This window comes from Argiope bruennichi, chromosome 8 (genome assembly GCF_947563725.1).
Source record: "Argiope bruennichi chromosome 8, qqArgBrue1.1, whole genome shotgun sequence".
NCBI classification, from domain to species: Eukaryota; Metazoa; Arthropoda; class Arachnida; order Araneae; family Araneidae; genus Argiope; species Argiope bruennichi.
Window position 1 is genome coordinate 103,995,417 of NC_079158.1, and position 22,558 is coordinate 104,017,974.

Genomic DNA, 22,558 nt, shown 5'->3' on the forward strand with positions numbered 1-22,558 from the left:
ATGTTGGAGGCAATGGTTATGTATATTTATAGTTAGCGACTATATTGAATTTATTGAAACAGGTTGCAGCGCCACAGTAGCGAAATAATAAATTACAGGAATTAACTAAAAAAAAAAAGAAAGAAATTCGACCAAAAAATTTGAGTAAGAAAATGTATGCTATACCCTAATAAAAAGTTTATTGGAGTTACCTGTAAAATTAGGCGGAGATACATGTAATTAAAATTATAAACTTTCCATTCCTTTAAAAGGTTTGCCTAAAATTCAATAATATATTCTTCAGTGTTATCATACAATTTTTCTGAGGCAAATAATGATGAAGTAAAATTTAAGCAATGAAAAAAATAAACAAAATAATTAAAAAAAGTTGGAAACATACTGAGGGGGGGGGAATGATAGGGGTTTGAAAATTTCATTTCCCCACATCTTTGAATCTGTTCCCAGTAATATTTTCAAAATTCGACGTTAATTATTCGAATTAAAAATTCTGAATGTCTGCTTTTCTTTATATATCTAGATACAGCAGCATATATAAACAATTCAGAAAGCTAAATCAACGAAAAGAAATTGAAAACAACTAATATTTTGAACGTGAAAAATATTCTGAAAACCCTGGATCATCCAAATAATAGATTGGCATTTTTATGAGGATACCATTCAACTGAAAGGAAATTACTCTTCACAACTGGTTCTGTTATTTCTTAGCAGTTTTATTCTAATATAAATAAGATCATACTTGATTTTATATATTGATTTAAAAATAATTTAACAATTTTTTGTTTTACCATATGCATGGCGTGGTATGGTTAGAAACGGTCCATATACCAAAAAAAAATAATAATCAACCATAGACGGTTCTAAAAGTAATGACGCAGTTTATTGTGCTTTTGTTAATTATTTCAACGAAAAAAAATTTCACTCGAATATCTTTCATCTGGGAAATAATTCCACGGTTTTATGTCTGAAATAGTTGTAATAAAAGAAGCAGTTTATTTTGTTCAGTGAAAGCACTCTTATAATTGCCAAATTATCACAGATTCTAGATCTCTAACGACAAAAGCATCTATACGAGAATGAATCATATTCATTCATCTATACTTATAATAAAGCTCAATGTGTGTGTGTGTGTGTTGGCGCTCTACAGGCCAGGTCATTTGACATACAGCTATCAAATTTGGTACATGTATACCTTAGAGGTCGAGAATGTGCACCTGGGGTCCCTTTTTTTGAAATTTTAATTAGAATTTTAATTATTAATTAAAAACTAACTTTCCCGCCAAAAAAAATCTTCCATTTTCCCCAGCGCCAAATGAGAAAGGCTTCAATTTTTTTTTCTCCCAACAGTAATGAGGCTAGGGTTAATATTTTTCGGCGGATTATTTCAAACGATTCTGTTTATTTTCTTAATGTTTTATGCATTTAAAATTAAACATTGTTAATTAATCCATGTTTGAGATTCATTCTGAAGTACTTTTGATTTAAAAAACACAGAATAAAGGAAATTAAAAATGTATAATCTGCATAGCGTTACCCCAACTGGCGTAGAAAAATTCACGCATTTGCGTTACCGTAAGTGGAGAAGAAAATTCACGCATGCGCTTTGTGTTCTGATTGTTGCCATGACAACCATTATCAACGGACGATTTAAATTATTTTTAGGTTAGTTGCATGCTTTTGTAAGTAAATTGTATTTATGTTAGTTATATATATTTTTGTATATGCTTATAGTTTTAAGTACATCGTTTTTTAAGTAGATTTTTTTAACCTGTTTTCAATTATTTAAATTATTTTTAGGTTAGTTGCATGCTTTTGCAATTAAATTGTATTTATGTTAGTTATATATTTTTTGTATATGCTTATAGTTTTAAGTACATCGTTTTTTAAGTAGTTTTTTTTTAACCTGTTTTCAATGATTCAAATTATTTTTAGGTTAGTTGCATGCTTTTGTAAGTAAATTGTATTTATGTTAGTTATATATTTTTTTTGTATATGCTTATAGTTTTAAGTACATCGTTTTTTAAGTAGTTTTTTTAAACCTGTTTTCGACCGATTATTTTAAACGATTCATTTTATTTTCTTAGTGTTTGATGCATTTAAAATTAAACATTGTTAATTAATAGATCTGTTCATGATGAATCTGAGAAATTTTTGTTGACAAATTCTTGAGATATTACATAAATTAAGAAAGATATTCTTTAGTGCCCATAAAGTTTAAACGCTCAGCGACTCTATTATCAGCAATCATATTATTAAAAAAATGCTTTGTTTTAGTAAAAAATATTATTATATTAATTGCAGATGAATCATTTTCACTTTAATTTAAAGCATAAATTCTACGAGGGGTAACAGAAAATTAGAGAGATACATATCACGTTATGACTGAAGGCCTTTATAATATTATGAGTGAATTATATGACGATCAAAATTTGAAGTTTTAAAATATTTTGCTGAAGAATCTATTAAAGTTGGAATTGCGTAAAATATGTAATGGTACGACCGGAGTTTAACCCCCTGCTTTTAAAAATCGCCAACAACGGCCTTGCGAAATGTTCAAAAGCAATGGAGCAGATGTTTAATCATAGTGCATAATGAAGATTGCCAGCTTTGGCGCGTTATCGCAACTTGGTGAAGAAGGGGGTTAAACTCCGCTTCAAGCTATTTAATTATTAAAATTTAAACGAACATTAAGATTGGCGAACCGGCTGGTCGCCAAAGGCGGCTAGTTAACGAATAAAATAATCGCCTGTTACTATAACACTGCGTATTAAAGAACGTTGTGGATATAAAGGAAACGAAAGACCGAATAACTCACCAAAATAGCATAAAAAAAGAAAAAAGTGATCTCTATTTTTCTCACACAAACAACCAATTAAAAATAATAATAATAAAACAATAATAACAGAATGGCATAACTGCAATAAAAGGCTGCTGCCTGAAAATAATTTTTAACAAAAAACAACCAGATTGCAAGATGAATTTTATAACAATCCATCCGACAACAGCCGTGGAATTTTTGGAAAACATCCGGCACGATTCTTCAATGAAACAACATGTACCAGCAGGTACATTGAAATATCAACTAAATATATATATTTTTTTGAATCTGTAGAAAGTAAAAGAACCTTGTGGTCTTTTTTCAAGATGGGAAAAATACGAGAAACTGATAAGATTTTTAGACATCAGAAACCTTATGCTCATTCCGCTCTTTCGTTAATATACGGTAATCCTTAGTTAATCCTTGGCTAATCTTAATCATGACAACTAAATTCAAGTGGACCAACCTCATTAATTCCTGCTCTGACTTATTTATTTGTATTATTGGCTTGTATTTACTTATTTAATAGTTTTTATTTATTTTTAGACTTTTGTTTATCGAAATTTGTTTATTTATTTGATTTAAAAATATTTACTTCCAGTAGCTTTATTATATTTCAGAATTATTTATTAACTTTTGCTGCAGATGTATTGCCATTTCTTATTTTGTTTGTATTTTCTTTTTACTTTATTTACATCTTATTATTTTTGAATATTTATTATCTTTTGCTGCATATGCATTGGTATTTTTTATTTTGTTTATGAATCTATTTTTTTTATTTGCATTTCCGTTTTACTCAATTTATATCTTATTTTTAATTTTATTTTTACTTTCTTTACTTCCTATTTTTTTTTGTCTTTTATTCTGACTATATTTATGTATGTCATTTCTTATTTTATTTTATGTTTTCTGCGTTGCATAATTTTTCTGTATTTATTGCGTTATGTTGAAAGATGTACATGTGTGCTTTCATTCTTTGTGCCTTCATGCTGTGGTATTTGTATTGAAGCAGCCTTTTCTCCTCTTCGAAAGGCTTATTCAATGAATATTTTTCATAACTTCTTTGCGACTGAAAAAATCAAATTAGGTGAATTAGCTTCTAATTAAAACGAATAATTTTTATAATAAAAGTTTCTTCATGGCTGCAGTGATAAGAAGTAAAGAGTAAAAAATAATTTTCGATTCCTAACTTCGAGCTATTTTTTTAACATGATCTGTATTGCCATATTTAAATAAACAAAAACCTCTTCTATGCTTGCTTTTTTTTTCTTAATTCGAAATTATTTAACGGGCTACAGGACATTTAACAGATATAACTTCGATAGCTGCCAAATGCCACTCACCCTAACTTAAGAAAATATTGATGATGATTTGGATGTCGTGTCCGCTTTACCAAAAGGGGGTGCAGTAGCTTCAGAGGGTAAAGACACCTGAGCACCCGAGGGCAGAAGTCTGACTTAGCTCATATGAAGATGAAACTCACACATTCGCTTGCATAACTCCTTTTTACAGGGGGGGGGACATTCACACTCCCCATAAATAGAACACAGATGAAGAACAACCTTGCCATCACCGGGATCCAACTCCGGGACGCCCAGATCACAGGGGAAGATGCGCTACCCCTATGCAAGGACGCCGGCTAAGAACATATTCTTAATTTAAATAAAATTTTTGCCATTGTTTTATAAGACAGTTAACCTTATAATTATGAATTTTTAAATCAGTGAAAATTTTTTCATCAATTAAAGTATGAGTGAAAAAAAGTTGTTCTGCATAAATTGTCGAAGACAAAATTTTTGCCCTAAGTTTTTCGGAAAATAAACCACTTTTATTAACGAATGTTGCACCAATTTACTTTCAAATCACGAATATTCATGCAAAATGATAAATATTTTAATAAATTTATTGGAGTTATTTTACTTTTTATGTTGTTAAAACATGATAACGTTAAAAAAAATATTTTTAGCATATTAGAAAGAAATGTAAAAAATATTCATAATAATGCTTTTATTTTTCGAGATTTTTCTTTATTATGTGTGTTTAAGCACACCTGGAAAATTTCATATTGATACGATGAAGCATTTTTGTTTAACCATGCGTGCAAGTTCTGAAAATGCAGTATTGGAAAAAAATTACTTTAAACTAAAGTTTCTGAATGAAAAATAGATAGTGAGCTTCACGTTTCCGACAATATTTTTAAAACTGATACCGCATGGAACGAAAAAGCAGATGTTCTTACAAAAGCAGTCAAGGAATATACGCCATTTACACAGAGAATCTCCCAAGAGGATACGATCTCCAATCTGAGTACTCTAACGAAATCGCCTCAAATAATTATCAGAAAAGAAAATATCTAGCTTTGATCAGTGATTTCCTAGACATCAGCACAATCACTAATTCGATTAGAAATAGAGTTCAAGGAAAAATTATTACACGGGTGATTGTAAAATGATCATTACTCCAAGTCTTCTTCACAAGTTCCATCTCTCAGACAACCCCTTGTGCATCAAATGCAATGAAGACAACGACATTTTCCCAATCTTGTTAAAATGTTTAAAATATACAGTGTACAGAGAAGCTCTCTGGAAAATACTCAACATCAAACAGTCGAACATTTTTTTTAAACTTTTTTTTTGTCTCAAACTTTCGCAAGCAAACATCATCTAAGCATCTTTATTCAATCCCTGAAGTATTTTGATATCCATTAACTGCAACTTTTTCGCTCCAATGGAATAACAGCCTTTGTCTCTATATCTCTCTCTGTTTATATTCAAGTTTAAATTCAAGAAGTACAGGGAAAATATTTTTATCGCCAAAAAATTCGAATTCGAGATTTCGACACATCTCCGCGTTTGAAATCTCTTTGAATTTGGAAAACACATTTTTGGAAAATGTCTGTCTGTCTGTCTATCCGTCTATCTGTCACCAAAGATAAACTCAAGAGCGATTTAAGTTAGAAGGAAAATATTTGATATACGATTTTGACACAAAATGTATAGATTTCCATCAAATTCCGAGAAAATTGATTCAAGGGAAGTCTGTCTGTCCGGCTGTCCGAATATACATGATAACTACAAAACGAAGAAACTAAACATATATAATTCGATACAGAGATTTAATATCTGTATTTATAGACATTTATGAAATTTTGAGCCAAATACAACAAATTGTTATCCGTCTGTCGGTTTGTACTTCCAGAAATGTGTAAATTTGATAACTCAAAAATGCAAAGATTTAAATATATCAAAATGGGTATGAGATTTTGTGACTATAGTTTTGCATCAAAGTTTTGTTTCTATGGATTTTAAAAAATCGCGTCTAAAATACAAATTTGATTTTTGGATATTATTAGCTACTTATCGGGGATTAATCGCCAAAATACTCGCCAAGGATCTCAGAACAGATTCATCAAAATGCTAAATTCACGCCAAAGTTTAACATTTCGTAATTATGGTACACAAGGCCATGCAGAAGCGTTCTGTGGGATGACATCTTTATTACAAATTATGCGAGAAATATTTGGAGAGACATCTCCCTTTGGTTTGCAATATATACTGAACTATGTGATATCAATAAAGTCATTATCTATGGTCGTTTCAATATACAACATTTAATTGTTTTTTCGTAAGGATTGAAGGGAATATATTAAATAAATGATAAGGAATCTGCCTTTGCCATATTGATTGCCAAGAGGAATCCTTTTTTTTATAGTTGTATAGGGTAGTTATTGAAGTGATAAATTGTGTATTAAATATAACTTTTACAGTATCAGTCCGATTTCGAAAATATTTGTTATTTGAAAACTTATGCATTTTCTTTAATATTATTTGTTAAATGCATATGTTTTAAAACTATAAAAATATTGTAAAATTAAGCTTTCAAAATAAATAATATTAAAAAAAGTTAAAATATTTGATGAAAATGGATTAAAAGTTTGTAATTGCGTTAACAACCTTAGACAAAATTGTATTCTAAATATGCATAAACCCTTGCAGGAGTACATTTCTATGACAATTACCTTTGCTATACTAAAATATTTCTCGTAATTCAAAATAATTTTGAGATATGGCTGAACAAAGTTACTAAACGTAATTTTTCATGAAAAATGTTTTTTATTTACTCTTGAAGCTTAAAAATGCTATTTATATTCAGTATTGGCCTAAGCTTTTAGAGGAAACATTAAACATGTTGCAGAGAAAATCTCAAAAAATTTCTTATCAATATTTAAAAAACTTTTTGAGAAACTGTTGCCACGATCGACAGTTTTCTTCAAAAATATCGTTTCTCATGAAATGCATTTAAAATTTTAATGCAACAGAAAATAATGCTTGTGACTTGATAATAAAATAGCTATAGCCTCATTTATAATTGATATACAGTAAAAAGTTTTAGAAAGCATGCAAAACAGCATACAAAATTAAATCATAAGAAATTCGACATTTCATCCATTTTAAACCAAGTGGATATATATTTTTTTTTATTTTCACGTGTTTTTTTTATAAAAACTTTTACGGTTTTTTATTTTTTTATTTTCTTGTTTACGAAGTATAGATAAAGTACAATAGTCTTCAAAAAAAGATTCGATCTCGAGAATTTGATAAATACTTCTCTTTTTAGACTTCTTTGAGTACGAAAAACACATTTTTGAAAATGTCCGCTATCTGTGACAAAGATAACTCAAAAACGCTTTGAGCTAGACGGATGAAATTTGGTATACTTTCTTAAAACTGAAGTTGCAAATTTCTTTCAAATTTTGAGTAAAATCAATTCAGAGGAAGTCTGTCTATTCGGCTGTTCGAATATAACTTAGTATTATAACTTAAAAACGAAGACAGTTAGATGGAAAATTCAGTAAACTGATTTAAAATCTTTAGTATAGACATCTATCAAAATTTGAGCCAACTCACACAGATTCTTATCTATATGTGTACTCTTAGAAATGTGCAAACGCGATAACTAAAAATCGCAATGACAAATAAATCAAATTAGGTATTTAATTATGTGTCTACAAATGCAGTTTTGTGTCAAATTTTTATTTCAATACGTTGAAGGAAAAAAAAAAAAAAACGTTTTTAAAGCACAAATTCGATTTTCGTTGTTATTGTGTTGTGACGTATGACGTTTTACAAGATCGCGGATAGTTATCTGTCAGGGATTTAAACCGAGTGAGCGTCTTTTTTTTACAGTAGCGCTAACTAGGGCCAAGAGAATGATTTAGCTACTCACGCGTCACAATTTATTTTACGGGGCGGATTTCATTCACTCATCCACAGATCGTAATTTAGACCTAAATCAGAGAACGATCACCTGTAAACCAGTACCCCAGCAGTATTACTCTCGATATTGTGGACTTTGTGACCAGGAGAGATTTATACGTGCGCCAGCCACCACACACACGGAGAGTCCTAGACCGGCGGAATTCGAAGTCACAAACTAAGGGACGCAAGTCCAATGCCCTACCAACCAGGCGATCCCAGCCCATTCGAGTTGTGCATACCATTAACCGTATATCAGGAATTAATCTCCAAAATATTCTTCGAGATTACAGGATTGATTCAGTAAAAATGCTAAATTCACTCCAAAGTTAATATTTTGTAAATACTGCACGCCAGGCAAGGCGTTCACTGGGATAACCGCTTTTAGAAAGTATGCGAGAAAATATTGAGGCAAACACTCCCTTTTGTTTTTCAACGAAACTTTCTGGATAAACCCATTCAACTGACAGATAATCCTGGAGGATATATTGTAGTGAAAGGAAGGAATAAATCTATTTAGTACTACTATCAATACTAAATTAAACGAAATTACCTCTTACTGGCATTAGGCCTTCAGGTATATCTAAATGATCATCATCGCGAATTTTCGATATAGATTTTAAGCCAGTTTAAAAATCGATAACTACCCTTACCTGAAGATGCATGACCTGATCACACCAAAACTGCTGTACCCACTAAGAAGCGAGAATCTCTTACTTATTTGGTGACTCCCAATCTTTATGCTTGCATCTTATAGGAAGTTTTTGAAACGGAAAATATTGAATATTTTCGAAAATCTCAAATAGTACTTTTTAAAGTTTAGTTTAGTTTAATTTGGTATTAATTAATGGCCCACTTGAGAGAAACATTTGGACTATTTTGAAATGGACCTTTTAAATTTGAAACTGGTCAGATAAAAAAAATAGATCTAATAGATTCTATTATATCATGGATATTATCTCATTGAAAAAAATCCCTTTGTTTCATTATGTGGTTTTGTCACCACTGTAAAGTTCTGCTTTATTTTTTTAATCAGCTTCATCTTCTCGAATAACTAATTAACTTAAAAATCCGTTTCAATTTCAATGTTTCAGAAAGAGTAGCAACTTCGAAAATTTAAGTATGGAGCATTTTACTTTTATTTACTTAATTCTTTAAAATCTTTTAAAATTTGTAGTAACTTTTTAGATACTTAATTTAATTGCAAATAGATATACTACAATGCAATTTTTATTATAAATCATATCTAAGGTTAATAATTACTCGAAAAGTAATTTGGCCGAAATTTCGACAGGCTTTACGGACGGGCTATTTTTGTAATAATAATTTATATTATTATATATTTGGTAATATTTGAAACTTTAAAAGCAATTTAAAAAATAAAAAAATTAAATAATAATTTTATCAAATAATTCTATGCATAATATAGAATAATATAAAATAGAGGAACAAAGAAAAAAAAATGTTATTTACTAAAATGAAAAACAAAGTAATTGCAAATGTAATTTAGCAAATATAAAGAAACTAAAAAAGCGAAACAAGTATTTTATATATACAAACACATGGACGATTTTCGATTTTTTAGGCATTTATCTTGGCCTTACATCATATTATGCATTTATCTCTAGCAAACATCTCAATAGAAATAATCTTGTGTGTCCCACCAAAAATGGTGGAGCTAACTTCAATATCCTAATGAGTCCCAAAACGCTTAAATTAATACAATACCATGCGAAAGAAAGTAGCGTCAGTAAATAAAATGCTAAATAAACTTACATAGGCCATTTAGAATACACAGAGTAATTCAAAAAGAAGGACAAGATTTAAAATATTTATGGTTGAAGATTGGCAACAGATAGAGACGTATACAATACAGCACTAGATAGAAGAAGACCCAAAGTTTTATTTTAGACATTTTGATGACTCCCTTACTGGCTATACTGTTGCTCGTTTACAAAAAAAAAATGGCTATGCCTTAGGAAAAATTGTTTTGCTTGTTCCAGTATGTAAAGAATGAATCCATCGTTGCTTTACAGAGTATATTAAGTTTTAGTTCAAACCAGAGCCATCTCTGAATAAATATATTTTCAGTTGGTATAAGAAATTCTTAGAAGATGACTGCATATAGAAAGGGAAATCTCGCAGGTCGGATGTCATTTTGAAACGATCCGAACTGCTTTCCAGAGTAATCCTTTGAGTGGCATACATAGTGTTAGTATTCCACTAATGTATGAGTATAGGTGGAAACTGCAATTGGTAACCTGTAGCTATATCACTTATCATAGATAGTAACCTATGTTTGATATTATTCAAAATCAAATTTTTGTCACATTGAATTCAATAACCATTTATTTCAATTAAGACAAGAAATGGACAGCCTCGATATTTATTGCAAAACCAGAGGGAGTAGTCTCTCTAAACTTTCTCGCATAATCTACTGTAAACTTGTTATGTCAGAGAACGCCTTGCAGGGTCTTGGCGTACAATAGTTACGAAATATTAACTTTTGGCGTGAATTTAGTATTTTTACTGAGTTTATCACGTGATCTTTGTGGGTTTTTTTGGCGATTATTCCATGGCATGCGGTTAATAGTATCAGAAAATCGAATTTCTGTTTTAGATGCATTTTCCCAGCCAATTAAAGCAAGAACTTGACACAAAGCTACACTTGTAATCACAAAATTCCATGTCATATTTGATGTATTCAAGTTGTTACGTTATTGAGTTAACACGCTTACATTTTTCTGAAATTACAGACCGGCAAATGGTTAACCTCTTGTTGGATTTGGTTCAAAATTTGATAGATGTCTAGTAATGATCTCTTAGTCTCTTAGTAATGATTGTCTTAATTTCTTTCACAGATTTTGTGTAAAGACCGTTTACCAAATTTCAATCGTCTAGCTCAGCGGTTCTTAACCTATGGGTCGCGACCCAAAATTGGGTCGCGAGGCATATTTCTTGGGTCGCGCTGAGTCAAACCAAAAAAGTTAGTAATACACCAAATTTCAGACATTTTAGAAATGACGACTTGAATAAATATCAACAATCGAAAATGAATGTGATTAACAAGATCAAAAAATATCAGCTGATTAAAAAAGCGAGAGCAAAAAAAGTACTTGTGATGATAATAACGGTGAGAACTAAATGGAACAAAGCTGGCGAGGGCGTACAAGAGAAGCGCTCCAAATATTTGAATGCCATTTAATTTTGATGTAAGTGATTTGCATAAGGAATTTGTTAATATTAATCAATTTCAAGAACAATTAATAGAAATACAAAGTGCTTTCTGGTTAAAATTAAAAACCGAAAAGCCAATAATTGTTAAAGAAGCCCTAAAAGTATTATTGCCCTTTGCAACAACATATATGTGTGAGTCTGGTTTTTCGGCTCTGTGTGTAATCAAAAACAGTTACTGGAACAAGTTAAATCCTGAAATAGATATAAGGTGCTCCTTGACAAGCATTCAACCGAGGTTTGAAGATCTTTGAAAATGTATTCAAGTACAAGGTTCTCATTAAAACTGTATGACTTGCATTAAAAATTAAGACTTAACATATGCATTGATATTTCTTTTTTTTTAGGAATAAGTTAAAATGTCAATTATTTTCAAAAAGTTATAAATATATTTTAATTTGGTCAATAAAAATTATTAAAAACACTTGATTATTAATTAAATTTTCCTTGGATCGAAAAGTACTTTTGTTTATCTTTATTATTAAAAAAATAAATAAAAAATTTGTAAGTTAAAAAAAATCATCATCGTAGGATTGAAGATTTTTTAAAAATACGATATAAAATAAAGCAACGAAAAAATTTTGACTTTTTTTGGGTCGCGACATGAACATATTTCTCAAATTTGGGTAGCGGCTTAAAAAGGTTAAGAACCACTGGTCTAGCTCAAAGCAATTTTTATTTATTTTTGTTATAAGCAAACAGACGGACATTTTCCAAAATGGGTTTTTCGAACACAGAGAGATCTAAAACATGGAGATTTGTCAAAATATCGAGTTCGAGTTACTTGACGATCATTATTCTTTCTCTGGTGATGATGATGTGTCCGCGTTACCACGGAAAGGGGGTGCAGTAGCTTCTGAGGGTAAAGACTCCTGAGCACCCGAGGGCAGAAGTCTGACTTCTAGCTCATATGAAGATGAAACTCACATATTCACTTGCACAACCCCTTTTTATAGGGGGGCACATTCACACACAACACAGATAGAACACAGATGAAGAACAACCATGCCCGAAACGAGAATCGAACACGGGACGCCCAGATCACGGGGAAGATGCACTACTCCTATGAAAGGACGCCGGCTATTCTTTCTCTACACTACATATAAGAAAAAGTAAAAATAGAGCTCATGATAAATGCATATGAACTTGAAAGAAGTAAGAGGTAGTGATTTATAGCAACAATGGCTGTTATCCCCTGATTCCAAATGCAGAGAGCAAGTTACTTGATCTTCAAACACAAAAGAGCGCGTGCACTCACACAAAGAAAAAGAAACCCTGGCAAACTGAGGCTTCATTCAGTTAAAAGTTACAGAGTAGTTTCTAAAGTCCAAATGAAATGCACAATAAAGAGCAGGGTTCACTTAACACGAAGTGATGAAAAGTTAAAAAAAAAGCCAATAGAGGTCACAACAGAATGTGATCAATGAAGACAGTAGATATGAAAGTGCTTCATTTCTTCAAGAGAAACTTGGAAGGTTGATTTTGTTTGCAGTTATTTCCCCCCAAAGTTTTGAAAGAAAAATTATCTTCCTATCATTGCAAGTGCATATATGATGGCTATTCTTCAAAATCTGTAAGATCAAAGTATTGCCACAATGAGTTCAATAACAGAGGACTATTTATTTCATGTGTGGCGAGAAATGGTTACTTTTATATTCACCATGAGCTTTTACTTTTATATTTATCGCATAAAAAAGTAAAAGCTCATGGTGAATGCATAAAATTAAAGTTTGAATTTTACTTGATTTAAAGACATATTGCATGTGAGCCTATCTATCGTCGTTCATTAGAAATAAATATTTTAAGCTTGTTCTTTCTTTTTGATAACTCTGCAGTTTCGGAGTGAGTTGGAAAAGGCTCGAGAAGTTTTGAATCATCAGTAAAAGGAATTCGAACAAAAGAAATTTTCTCATATGAGGATAGTTTAAGCGCAGGGAACCATTTGTAGTCACTTAATAGTATACTTTCTTTCATTGAGGCGAAAAATATTTGACAGCTGGCGATTGAGTTAGATAAAATCATGGCATGTTAATTAAATTTCTTGACAGATTCTGGATGTTATATTCAGTTTTCATTTAATCATGTATGTTATTATTTTACTTGATCTATGGTACATTCGTCATTTAAAGATGAATTTTTTTTTATTCTGTAGAATTTTAATTTCTTTTCATTGCATTCTTACTCCAAGCCCCTAAATTTGGGTCCTTCATACTTCAGAGTAGGACGAAGTACGTGCTTGTGTAGCAGGACATTGTTTCTTAATGAGAGAAGGGAGTGTCTGCCAATGACGGGAAAGATTAAATGGACTTTGTTCCAAAGTTTATCAGCACTGCTATCGTATATCTTAGAAGACAAATAATATCTTGTAAAATAGGAAGAAAAGAAAATGTGTGGTAAAAAGAAACAAAAATTTGTAAAAAGTTCTGCGTAGTGTCTTGCAAAAAACAAATGGAAATTTCATGTAAATGGTATTTTTTATAATTTGGCAATGGGCCAAACTCACAGGAAAATTATGATTTGCTAAATTGGCACAATAGCCAGGTATTGATTTCTTCTCTTCAAGAATACCATAGACTATTTTGCTGTTCTTCGTTTCCTTAGAAGTTTATTTATATGCCTGTATGTGATATTTCTATGAAACCATTTGTGAAATAAACTTAGAACAGAATTTAGTTACATAATTGTTTAATTTTCAAATGTTTTTAAAATTTCATTTTGCTTTAAATAGCAATTTTATTTTTTGTCTTTGAAATTTTTTAGCGAATGGACACTTACCTTGTAAATTTTCAAGCATTTGTTTTTCTATTTTTATGTAAAGGTTGGTTTATAATGATTATTTGACGAGAAGAATTTTAGCTACCAAACTTAAAGCAATTTTATGCAGATTTCAGCTGAAGAATCATATTGTATAAAAAAACTAGAAAGTTAAAATATCCTTTTGATTATTTATTTTTAATGTTCTTTATCTAGAGGTTAATTACAAGTTTTTTTTTCTTTTTAAACGCTTTTACTTAACTTCGCTTGTTCCGAAGTTTTAAGGATGCAATTCTGAAATTGATTTTTCACTTATTTCCTGATGTACTGGAGTTCAGAATTTTTGTTTAGTTATCGGTTACCGATGACAATATTTTAATAACTCCAATGCTCTTAATTATCAATTAATGTATTTATTTGGTTAAAAATGGTTTCCAGAAAATGGGACACTTAGAAATTAACTTAAAAAATAGCAATTTTTAAAACTTTCATAATATTTAAAATCACGAATTAAGAAATGCACTGAAAACTAAAAAGTAGAAAATAATAAAACATACTTTTTACTGCATTAAAAAAATATTTTAAACATCGTTTTCTGTAATGTAATCGTTAATGTCCCCTACTTTTACTACATCGTTAATGTAGTAAAAGTAGGCAATAATATTTTTTAAATCTGAAATCGAGTTATGTTATTAAGAGATTCTAGCGCAGAATGTAAATCATAAGAAATCATATTTCTGAATTATTAATTGAGAATTAAATATAATATTCATTGATTAAACTTCCAATTTACGTAAAGTATTTCTATTAGAAATTCATGCTTTTGCAGTTTTATTTTGACATCCATATTTTTGATAAAAAGTTGTTTAAAGTAGTAATATAACAGCATTACAAGAAGATACGAGTACATATACTTATTCTTAGAATAGTAATATTAGTAATACGAACAAGAATATTTACTATTTTAATAGAAAATTAAATATACAGGTTATATACAAATTATAATATTTATTTGTGGAAATCTAGGCAATTAATAAATGACACACTTTTAGCAACTGTGGACTATTATATGATTGTTTAAAATTAGAATATAAAATTGAAGAAAATGGGCCGATTTGATACAGAGATATCTTTTGTGTACACCATTGCAGCGCTAATAGTGAGCATTTGATTTCCGAAGAGGATTAAGTGTTTCATGTCTTTTTTAAAAGTCCCGATTAATATAATCAGCAATGAAGATTCAAGATTAGAAAAGATTCTATCTATCCATCCATAAGTTTATAATTTTTTTGTTAGTGCCATTATAAAGGAAAAATAACTTTTTAATAATAAAGAAAATTTAGACCTCAAAACCAAAATCGCAAAAGCATGAACCAAGCAGAAGAAGGCTATAAATCCCTTAATAAGTATCATAGCAAAAAAAATTCCAAGTATTTATTATCTATACATAAAAATACGTTATAAATGCAATTATGATTTCAATTTACTTAAAGCTTATTTATTTGCCCTCGCACTTTTACGGTGCCTTTTTAAACATTCAGATACATAACAGGATTTTTCAGCCTTATTAAACCATTTTCTTTAAAAAAAGTTCTTTTCAATATTTATTATTTCTTAAGCTTAACAGAATGACTAAAAAATTTTAAATAAGGATAGATACCCTGGTGAAGAAATTATGTGGGAAAATTTAATATAGCCGAGATTAGTACAGCTTCTAAATTTAAAGACTCGATTATTTTGATTATGGACATTCTTAATATTATAATGTATCAATTTTCAACCTAATATTTTTAACATGATTACATTTTAAAAAGTAAAATATATAAATTAATTTTGTATATAATTTTTTTTGGATATTTTTAATTCTTCTCTGAAACTACAGATGACATTTCCTCTTTATTATTAAACTTTCCTAAAAAAAATATGATATTTATTTTAGTAAACAGAAATATTATGTTCTTTCCTTTTTTATTGAAAAAGAATTCGGAGTTTTAAAACTGATTTAAACTTGGTAAAGAACCACAATTGACTAATATTGTTACGGATTTGTAATGTTGCTTCCCTTCCCTGTAATTCTAATGGTAAAGAAGATAGTTTTACACATACCTCTGGCAGATGCTGAATGGATGCTGTGTCAATAATCCCATCTTCCATCTTTTGTGAAAACTTTTCGACACAATCGAGGATTCCAGGCAAGAATCTTTTCGATAATTCCATTGGGATTCCAGTTATGTTATTTGTTTTAGAAATTTCCTTACCGTGTCATGGAAACTATAAAATTCTGAGAGATTAAGCTTAGAGTGAGCCAATGTTAAGTGACAGACGAATCGAAAGGCATAATTAGTTAACCGAAGTCTCTCTCTTTGCGAGTTCTTTCTGTGCACCTTGTGTTGATACGGTTATTTATTACCGATTTGCTGAATGTGTGCTGCTGTTTTCTGCTGATGCTATTCTTGTGTACGTTTTGGCTGCGTTTTGCTTCTGTGTTTCTTGTAGTATGAAGTATCATTATTTGACATTGAACTTGTTAGATTCTTTTCACCAGACAAATTTTGTTTTTTTCTCGTTGCAATATTTATCATATTTATTGGCAAATATTACGTCCCTTAGTTAATGTTTTCACAAAACTTATAACACTTTTTATATGTCCTTTAAGCGTACTCAATGTTTACAATCAAATAAAATTCTCTCTCCAGTTTAATGCCCTCTGCCCTTTATATTATGCCAAGCTATTCTAGCAGTAGAAACTGAAGTAAAAAGGCATTACCATCTTCGAGTGTATACCAACAAACTAAATACCTCTAATAATCCTCTGTAGAAAAGTGTAAAAATAATTTCTATAATATCCTTGAAACTGAGACAGATATAAGAAACAAAAAATGCAAGCAGAAAACCATGGATTAAATCATTTAGCAGATTATTTCTGTAGAACGCAGTAATTAGATTTTTCTTTCGGGATAAATGTTTGCTCATATAGCAATTATAATAATAACTTTGGATATTTAAATGTATCAAGTTGATAAAGAACATTTATTGCACCTTAGATAATTCCATGCCTATATTATGAAATATAATTAAATTAAAAAGAGATTACATAGTATTTTAGATAGCTTCTATTATTGTTCTATCTATAACAAAGTGTCTTGGTGTTATCATCTAAATCTAATTATAACGCCCCTAAAGTCGAATACTTTTTCTTTACAGAAAATTAAATTATAATTTTCTATATACATCTGTTATGATATTCGGTAACATAACCGCATTGCAAAAACGAATTAAGCATTATACGCTTTAAGATGAATGCCAATTACGTAACATGTACGTACTTAAAACTAGTCAGAAGTATGAGCATCAAGATTTTTAAAAAAATAAAAAATATAGAATATTTTTGAATTATTTCATATTAGTAATTACATTAATATGTATTTGTCTTCAGGCGAGTTTAGTTCTGTTAAAATTTTGTTTTAAAATAGCAAGAGGTTATTTTGGAATGAAACTAGAAATTTTGCATCGTAGTAAGAGAACGAGGATGACATCACAACCGGCAGCCCCTTACAAATTTATAAATGGATGAAATTTAGTCGTCCATTTTCAGATGCTAGTATTCACATGGCCGATGTGCATGAAAGATCTTAACACAAGCGGGTATTCAATGTATTGGTCACAAACTATCCAAATTTGTACTTGGATTGGTCAATACTGTCAGCAGTTTCAGGATTTCTCATTTATTTATCAATGTTTGTAGAGACCGACATTTTTTAACGATTTTTAATTGATTTTATTAATATCTGAAATGATTTACTGTTTAAAATCTGTAACTTCTAAGGATCGCTTCTCGACCTTCTGAACTTCTAAGGAGCTGTGATCCGTGTCAGAAAACAGCGTTTGCTTAAATTTTCTATAAGATAGAATTATTTCAATATGCTAATTTCTTTTGATAGAAAAAATGCAGCTAAAACTTAAATGAAATCAACTCTCAATGAAGATGAAATAAAATGATTTGCATTTATCTCATTCGCTCTACTTATAATAAAAGCAAATGTGTATTTGTCTTAAATATGTGTGTGAATCTGTTGATGTTAAAGATTGCTGGATTGATTTTGAGAGACCAAATCAAACACATACATACTTTGTCGAACATGAATATACAGCCTGGATTGAATAATTAAAAAAATTACGAAAATTTTTGATGTATTTCATCATATATTGTTGCACACTCTTTACACCAACTAAAACTTCATTTAGGAATTATCTTTTTATTGATACCAATTTAATTGGCATGCATTTTTTTAGATAATTTCTAACCCTGCTTCCGATTATTATAATAAAATTTAACAGATATTTAATCGTGTGGTTTTCTTCAATAGTTGAAATGTAGTGAAGGGGGATTTTTTTATCGTCTGCAAAAAAATCTTTTTATCATCTACAATTTACATCTTTATTAATAACTAGCCGCCTTTGGCGACCAGCCGGTTCGCCAATCTCAATGTTCGTTTAAATTTTAATAATTAAATAGGTTTAACCGGAGTTTAACCCCCTTCTTCGCCAAGTTGCGATAACGCACAAAAGCTGGCAATCTTTATTATGCACTATAATTGAACATCTGCTTCTTTGCTTTTGAACATTTCGCAAGGCCGTTGTTTGCGATTTTTAAAAATTTCGCCAAGCAGGGGATAAAACTCCGGTCGTACCATTAAACATTTTACGCAATTCCAACTTTAATAGATTCTTCAGCAAAATATTTTAAAACTTCAAATTTTGATAGTCATATAATTCACTCATAATATTATAAAGGCCTTCAGTTATAGCGTGATATATATCTCTCTTATTTTCTGTTACCCCTCGTAGAAATTATGCTTTAAATTACAGTGTAAATGATTAATCTGCAATTAATATAATAATATTTTTTACTGAAACAAAGCATTTTTTTTAATAATATGATTACTGATAATAGAGTCACTGAGCGTTTAAACTTTATGGTCACTAAAGAATATCTTTCTTAATTTATGTAATATCTCAAGAATTTGTCAACAAAAATTTCTCAGATTCATCATGAACAGATCGATTCATTAACAATGTTTAATTTTAAATGCATCAAACACTAAGAAAATAAAATGAATCGTTTAAAATAATCGGTCGAAAACAGGTTTAAAAAAATCTACTTAAAAAACGATGTACTTAAAACTATAAGCATATACAAAAAATATATAACTAACATAAATACATTTTACTTACAAAAGCATGCAACTAACCTAAAAATAATTTAAATCGTCCGTTGGTTGTCATGCCAAAAATCAGAACAATGCGCATGCGTGGATTTTCTTCGCCAGTTACGTCAACGCAAATGCGTAAATTTTTCTACGCCAGTTGGGGTAACGCTATGCAGATTAGACATTTTTAATTTCCTTTATTCTGTGTTATTTTAATTCAAAAGTACTTCAGAATGAATCTGAAACATGGATTAATTAACAATGTTTAATTTTAAATGCATAAAACATTAAGAAAATAAACAGAATCGTTTGAAATAATCCGTCGAAAAATGTTAACCCTAGCCTAATTACTGTTGGGAGAAAAAAACAACTGATGCCTTACTTATTTGGCGATGGGGAAAATGGAAGATTTTTTTGGCGGAAAAGTTGGCGTTAGGAAAAATGGAAGATTTTTTTGGCGGGAAAGTTAGTTTTTAATTAATAATGGACTACCCCTAACATTTAGGGGGATTAAAAATAGATGTTGGCCGATTCTCATAGATACCGGATAAGCACAAAAAATTTCATCAAAATCGGTCTAGCCGTTTCGGAGGAGTATGGCAACGAAAACTGTGACACGAGAATTTTATATATTAGATGAAGATGAATGTGAGTACATGTTGGCACTCTACAGAACAAAGCCAATATTTAATATTCGGCACGTATATACTTTAAAAGGTGGAATTGTGAAACTTAGAGGGATTCTTTTGAAATTTTAATTTAAATTAGTTTATAAATAAATGAAATGTTGAAGTTTGTATTATAATTTTGGCTATTATTATAGCATAAAAATAAATTTTAAATCATTTTATAATTCAAAATATTATCTTTTCATTGATACTAATTTAATTACAGAACAATTATTTTTATTAATTTTCATGAACTTTAAAACATTTTAAATATTTTAAGCATATTTTACGATAATAAAGAGAGAGAATAAATAGGGGTATTTTATTTGGATTTTAACTGACTTGGAATATGTTGTGAGAAATCTAAAACATCGGATGAGTTCGTAAATGGGCTATCTAACTCAAAGAGAGTGGAATTGTAATTCTTATTTTCCTATTACTTTTTTAATATCGAAGATAGAAAAATAAATTATGTTAGCGGGTTCAGTGTGTTATTAAGACGAACAACTTTTTTATTTGAAGTTTTTAGAAAACTGCAATTTGTTAGAAATTAGGGGTTAAATAGTGATTTTCAATCTCTAATTTTGCATCTTTCTAGAAACCACAATTTTGAAAAGAAATAAAGTAAAACTTCTACCGTTACATCCTTTGAAATTGTTTAAATGCTTCTGGGCTATTTATAGAAAGTTTGAATAAAATTTATTGAATAAAAATAAAAGAGAAGAAAGATTTAATGGCAACATTATTTTAAAATGATCAGCTTAAAACTTTCCAGAAGCTGGGTATTTTTTTAACATCAACAGTTTATGTTGCAAGTATTGAGAAAAGAAATGAAATAAAACTACTACCTTTACTTCCTTTTCTTACTTTGAAATTGTTTAAATGTACGTGATCTAAAGTTTCAAAGCTTGAATAATAAAAATAAAAGAAGAGAAAGATTTAATGGCAACATTATGTAAAATGAGGACCTTAAAAAATTCCGGAAGCTGCTCGTGTTTGAATTCTCTAAATGTATTCTATTATAATTTTTATATGGGAAACTAGAAAATTTCTCTTTTTGAAGTAGGTCGAAATATCATTCGTTAGTCACGAAATGTCCTTAACCATTAAGAAAGATTTTGCAATTTGTCAGGTGTTAATTTCTTGAGTAGTAGAATTTTTCAAAAATATGATTAATAACTTTCGGAAAGATTTAATTAATATTTTTATTATTCAAAGAAAATCCTTATCATGAAATTTACCTGGATAGTGATGAACCAGGTTACCAACAGGATATCAGTTTTCTTACCGAAACGTAAAATCGGTTCATGCTCAAATTTTGAATTATATTTTGCAATATTCACTACACGAAGAATAATTTTCTGTATATTTCTGCATATTTTGTTATTTAAATGCATTTTTGAAAGGAAACATTGTTTTGGAGATTAATTAATTTGGCTATTTGATACCTGCTGCATTACAAAGAGTATACTGTATTAAATCAGTAGGAATGGTCTCTCCCAAACTTTCTTGCATATTCTAATAAACCTGTCAAGCCAGAGAGCATGGCGTTGGCGTCTAATAGTTACGAAATAGTAACTTTTGGCGTGAATTTAGCATTTTTACTGAATCTATCGTGTCATCCTTGGCGAGTTTTTTTGGCTATTAATTCCTGGCATGCGGTTAATAGTACCCTAAAATGAAATTTATGTTTTAGACGCATCTTTCCCAACTGATTGAAAGCAAAATTTTAAACAAAACTACACTTGTAGTCACAAAAACACATGCCGAATTTGATATATTTGAGTCATTTCGTTTTTGAATTTACACTTTTACATGTTTCTGAAAGTATAGACTAATAGGCAATCACCCTTAATTGGTTTTGACTTATGGAATGTGTCCACACTATAAATGTTAAATATGTTTACCAAATTTTATCTATCTAGCTCTTTTCATTTTGTAATGGTCGTGTTAACTTACATTCAAATAGCCAGAACAGACGGATTTACTCTGAACAGATTTTACTCAAAATTTGATAGAAATCTGCAAATTTGGTGTAAATACCGTATACCAAAGCGTTTTTGCGTTACCTTTGTCACAGACAGACAGATGGACATTTCTCTAAAGTGTGAATTTCTAAGGAGGAGGTTTAAAACATCGAGATTCGTCAAAATCTCGGGTCTGAATTTTTTTGACGATTACTATACTTCTCCATACTACGTATACGAGAAAGTAATAAAGAAGACAACCGTTATACTTTTAACACAAATATGGATATTTGTATTAATATCATAACAGCGATAATCAACAAAAGATGTTATTAAGTGTACAGACTTCGCTTTGCCAGTGACATGCGGTTAAGTTTAAACCTCGCAAATTGTATATAATTAATGGAAAATCACAAAAATGTATTTTCTAGAAAATTGCTGATATATACCATTTCATTTCATTTAATAGTTATAACCGAAATATTCAAAAGCACAACCGATAAAATCGTAATTCGAGCATTTATTAAGCAGATGATTTTTCCTCCAATATACTGAAGAATAAAAAAAATAATAATAATAATTTCTAGCAGGAAGCTTTATTCCCCACATTTAATTAAAAGAAGAATAATTGTAAACAATAATTAATTTCCTCAAA